This window comes from Nicotiana tomentosiformis, chromosome 12 (genome assembly GCF_000390325.3).
Source record: "Nicotiana tomentosiformis chromosome 12, ASM39032v3, whole genome shotgun sequence".
Lineage (NCBI taxonomy): Eukaryota > Viridiplantae > Streptophyta > Magnoliopsida > Solanales > Solanaceae > Nicotiana > Nicotiana tomentosiformis.
In genome coordinates this window covers 106,502,974-106,508,865 of record NC_090823.1, presented here as the reverse complement: position 1 = coordinate 106,508,865, position 5,892 = coordinate 106,502,974, and the positions used below count along the sequence as shown (strand labels likewise).

At 36.1% G+C, this 5,892-nt stretch overlaps 1 long non-coding RNA gene across 1 annotated transcript; it reads left to right on the top strand.

Annotated features, from left to right (window-relative positions):
• The first annotated feature begins 1,715 nt into the window (after positions 1–1,715).
• LOC104115843 (uncharacterized) lies at positions 1,716–5,266 on the top strand. The gene is made up of 4 exons (XR_004511980.2): positions 1,716–1,961; positions 2,118–2,179; positions 2,310–2,413; positions 5,047–5,266. It is a non-coding gene; the product is annotated as an uncharacterized lncRNA (long non-coding RNA).
• The last annotated feature ends 626 nt before the right edge of the window (positions 5,267–5,892 follow it).

Sequence of the window (5,892 nt, the reverse complement as noted above, 5' to 3'; positions counted from 1 at the left end):
AGGTGAAAAAATCAATGGGGAAACAAAATTATTGATAAAAAATGAGTACAAGAGACTTACCTCAAGAAATTCCTCAAATATGCTCTCAAAAATCGCCAAGACCCAAGCTCAAAATGTTTAAAATGAAGTAAAATCGCTAACCCTTGTATTTAAATGTTATGCCCAGCACTTCTGCTTCTGCGTAAACTTTACCGCTTTTACGGCGTCACAGAAGAGACCACTCACCGCATCTGTGGCTTCTTCAGCTCCTGCGTCCCCTCACTCTGCTTCTGCGGACTCGCTTCTGCGAGCTTCCAAGCCACTTCTGCGGTCCTAACTTCCTTGCCCAATTCCGCTTCTGTGGTTCAAAGCCCGCTTATGCGGGTGCGCATCTGTGCAAGCACGTCCGCTTGTGCGGATAGGCCTTCCAAGCGCTTGTCCGCTTCTACGATCACTCTTCCCCAGAAATGACTCCACTTCTGTGGCCTTCACACCACATTTGCGACCATAGGCCATCTCCTCTAACCCTGCATCTGCGTCCAAATACTCGCTTTTGCGAGCTCGCACCTGCGGTCAATCTTACGCGAGTGCGATTGCACCAGAACTAGTGCACTTCAGCCATTCTCACAAGTCCAAATTGATCCGAAAACCATCCGAGGCTCCCGAGACCTCGACCAAATATACCAACCATTCCTAAAATATCATACGAACGTAGTCGAGCCTTTAAATCACATCAAACAATGCTAAAAACACGAATTGCGTATCGATTCAAGTCTAATGAACTTTAAAACTTCAAACTTCTACATCCGATGCCAAAACCTATCAAATCATGTCCGCTTGATCTCAAATTTTGCACACAAGTCATAATTGATATTACGGACCTACTCCAACTTTCAAAATCAGAATTCGACTACGATATCAAAAGTCCACTCCCGGTCAAACGTCCCAAAAATCGTCCATTTTTTAACTTTCTCCAATCGACGATATAATGACATACGGACCTTCAATTCAACATACGAACACTCTCCTAAGACCAAAATCACTCTACAGAGTTATTGGAACTGTCGAAACTCTATTTTGGATTGGTCTTCCCATAATTCAACTTACGGTCAATTGATATTGATACGACTGCGATGTACATGGTAGCACGAGGATTTTGCCATGAAAATGTGATTGTTATTGTGGGCACGCGGTGCCATACGTGCAAGATTCGAAAATTATGGATCATGATTTGTGATTTCGAGGAGTGGTACCTTGGGGTAAATCTTGTTGCAAGTCCATGCGTTGAGAACGATTTGATTAATTGAGTTGTTATATGTTTTCCTTATTGAGTTCGTTCATATCCCACCGGTGTTCTGATTATGAGGCTGTTCTATTACACCTCTACTTCTTGTTGGCATTTGAGTTCCCATTATCTTCGTCTTTGGTTGTAAATTATAATCCTTCCATTGTTAGTCCTACATTGATATTCTTTCCATTGTTAGTTTTATGTAGACCTGGCAAGATGGTTAAAAATAATAGTTATCCACCCAACCCAACAGACTAAAAATGGGTTGGATAACTGACTTTTTAAAATCGGATCGAATATGGATAATTACCCATATTATGCATTAGAAAAATGAGTAACCAAATGTGTAACCAATGGGTAAAATATGGATAATACAATTTTAAAGCTTTTCAGACCCATTAGAATTCACTCGCTTGCTACTGTCGGCTATTTTCACCACTTCAATAGAAAAGCCCTAAATTTCCAATTCCTCAAATCTCTCCGCTCTCTCATTCTTCGCTCTCTAGGCTTCAATTTACTTTCATAAGATTTTAGTTAGTCGAAACTTGGAAGTGTTTTGAAATCCAGTGGACAAACCAAGAGATTGAAGGAAGCGTTTTCAAACTAAGCATTTTGAAATCCCAGCATTTTGAACTCGAAATCTTAATACAATTATGCTGCACTTGAAGGAAGCCAACCTTCAACAGATTCATAGGTTCGTTCTTCTTCCTCGAGCATTATAATTGCTCAAATTAAATTTTGTTGAAAATTTAGGAAATAGTTTAGTTTTCACCTGAAAATAGTGTAAAAGTTAATGTTGGTGACTAACTTTGAGAAAATTGATTTGCTTGCTATGGTTTTGTGAAAATAGATCACCTACCAGGAGTATTTGAAGCTTAAAACAAGAGTGGAAGTGTTACAACAATCTCAAAGGTGAGAAAAATACTGAGTAAACCAAGATTAGATGTAATTTTTAACTCTAGAGTACTGCATTCTCTGTTACTTGTTAATAAATTGATTTATATAGAGCCTAATTCCTACGATTTACTTCATCTTTTGATAGAGATGTCGATGGAAGGTATTGTTGATTTTTGTGAACAGAGCTCTTCAACTACGCTGAAACGATCAAAAAGATAATTTTCCACTGTTTGGGATTCTTTTGTTAAGGTAACATAGCCTAGTATTTCTAGTGATGGAAAGTTTAAAGTCCAATGCACGCTTTGTAAAAAAGACTACATATACGATCCTAAATTTGGAACATCAAATTTGAAGCGATATTTGTTGATAAAACATCCGTTGAATAATGCAAAAGAGGGTCAAAGTGAACCGATAGATCAGAAAGTTTATCGAGAGAAAATATCATTAGCCATAGTCAGGCATAACTATGCTTTTAGTTTTGTAGAACATAAAGGCATCAGGGACCTTCATTCATATTTAAATCCAATAGCGAAGCACATATCATGAAACACGGCCAAGTCAGATATCTTGAATATGTATGCAAGCGAAAAAGAACTTCTAAAAAATGAGCTTGCCATTATTCCTAGTAGAGTGTGTTTAACATCAGATATATGGACTTCATTAGCATCTAATGGCTATATGTGTGTAATCGCTCATTATGTGGATTTGAATTGGGTGCTTCAGAAGAGGGTGTTAATTTTTCGTCATGTTCCTCCTCCACATTCGGGTGCGATTTTAGGTCCCTTATTGATTAACTTTCTTAAAGAATGGGGAATCGAAAAGAAAATCTTTACCCTTACTTTAGATAATGCTACTTGCAACAACGGTGTAGTGAATAGTTTAAAGAATTATTTTTCTTTGATGCGTTCACTAATTTGTGACGGAAAATTTCTTCATGTTCATTGTGGGAATCACATTTTGAACTTAATTGTTAAGACGGGCTTCGAGAAGGCTGATACAACTATTTCGAAAATTAGAGAAGGTGTTAAGCATATCAAGAATTCAGAAACAAGAATAATGAAATTTGTGGAGTGTCTTAGTAATCTTGGTCTACCATGTTCTAAGAAGCTACGTCAAGATATGCCTATTCGGTGAAACTCCACCTACCAAATGCTTGAAAGTGCTCTTCTTTATCGGCAAGCTTATATTCACTATAACTTGCTTGACACTGATTTTAGATATGGCCTTTCTGAAGATGAATGGAAAAGGCTCAAGATTATAGCTAAGTTTTTGAAGCCATTTTATGATATTACGACCTTGTTTTCTGGATGTAAATACCCCACGGCTAATTTGTATCTTCCTAACGTACGGAGAATTGAAATATTGTTGGAAGAACAAAAAAACAGTGGAGATTCAGTGATGAGTGAGATGGGCACTTTGATGTTGGGAAAGTTTAAAAAATATTGGGAGTCATATAGTGTCATTTTATCTATAGCTATTATCCTTAACCCTCGATATAAATTGAAGTTTGTTAAGTTTTGCTTTTCAAAGCTTCATCCTGAGGAGATTGCTAATGAAAAAGTGAAGGCTATTGAAGAGAACTTACAATTATTGTTCAAAGAGTACTTGATACCTTCGACTACAACCTCGTTATCGGGGGATCATGCTTGTAATAGTGGTAGCAATGAAATGAGGGATGCATTTGATGAGTTTGAAAGTCAGTTTGAGTCAAGTATCGGTAAAACACAACTAGACTTGTATTTGGAGGAAGCTAATCTTGACCGTAAAACAAATCCGAATCTGGATGTACTTGGATATTGGAAGGATAACAGACAAAGGTATCTAGAACTCTCATTAATGGCACGAGATATCTTGAGTGTTCCAATCACCACAGTAGCCTCTGAATCTGTATTTAGCATAGGTGGTCGTGTCATTGAAAAGTTTTGAAGTTCTATTCTTCCCGCAAATGCCGAGGCAAAGCTATGTTCTAGAGATTGGATTTGTGAAAGAGAAGGTAAATTAATCTTATCTAGAATGGTTTATTTTATTTTTTGAAAAACTAATAAACTGTAATATTTTATATTTTTTCTTTTTAAATTGTATAAGATCTTGATGATGGATCAGACTCTGATGAAAAAGATGAGATTGCTATTGATCTTCAACCTTATCTTGCGAAACTTAGACTCAACAGTGCCCTCTGTTGTTCTCTTTCTATTTTCTTGTACTTTTGAGATTCTATTGAACCAACTATTCTAATATTTATGATGTTCTGCTGCTAAGATTCATATCTTAGCAGTATATACTGATACTTTTGGTGATTAATTTAATTATGATACCATGAGTGGTGAACGGAGGGGTCTATACATCTCACACAAATGACTTGCTTGTACTTGTCTAATTGCACAACCATTCGGTCGACAACATATGATGCAGATTTTTATAGTTTGAATGCAATTTCTGCACTGTTTCGGGCATCAGTTCAGCAGGATTTGAGCTGCATTCTTAAAAGTAAATTGAAGGGTCTACAGGCCAATTTTAGAAGCTCCTGCACTGCTGTTTTTGCCCAGAAAACCTAAACTTCTGCATTGCTGCTGCCTAAAGCCTGTCCTGTTTTTGCATAGTTTGAGCTGTTTTTTTTAGCACTGTTTCTGCATTGTTTGGGCTGATTTTCTCCCCATGTTATTTGCTCATATTCGCAAAATTGGACAAATTTGTCTTAGTACAGCTGATTTTCTGCATTTCGGTGTATTTTGCTGGTGCATTTCATTATATTTTGTTGGTGCATTTCAATGTATGTTGCCGGCGCATTCAATGTATTTTGTTATCTGGTTTAAAGCGCACCATTCTTGATTCCTGCTGGATGCAGTGGTGTAAAAATATGATCTTTTTTCTCTTGGTTGCAGTGGTGTAAAAAAAAGGAACTACAATGTGAATTTGCAGATGACAAAATAGATGAGGGAACGAGAAGATGAAGAGAATGGATAGAGAATTTGTTGATGAAGAACTAGTCAACCCCGTATTACTTGAATTGAAGATGAAGAGTTTTAGCTAGCGTTTGACCATAGATTCCCAAATTTATTTTGAAAAATCTGATTTGGGTGAAGTTTGGTTTGAAGATGAAAATGTGTTTGGACATGATTTTTCAAAACATATTTCACTTTTTATTTGAAAAAATATAAAACATGACTTATACCCATAAGTTCTAAAAACTATCACAAATACCCAATAGTACCATTATCACAAATCATAGTCGTGAACATAAATAAATTTGGTACAAAATTATTATTTTTATAGTGAACTATATAAATCATTAATTACAGTAAAATTCCATTAGAGAATTACGACTCCTAATTAAAAAGAAAAAATTAACTGATATGAGTGTTCAGAAAGCCATTTAGCCTACAAATCAGAAGCAAAGTAAGATGCACAAAGGATTGAGCTGATAAGGGAGCATATTCATCAAATATTTAGTTGGTCGTAACAAATGTGAGCTCTTTTACAAACTATAAAAGTTTGGGGTAATATTTAAAAAATTTAAAAAATATACCGGTCATGTTTTGGCCTAATATCAGCAATTGAGGTGATTTTGGGATTTTGGATTTGGGATTTTGCCAAAATGTGGGCAAAATCTATGGCAAAATATGTGTTTGCCAAATAAATCCCAAATTTATTTTGGCAAAACTCATGGCCAAACAGGTCTTTAGTAACTTTGTATATATTTTTATATTTAATCATAGTATTCGCTTGAA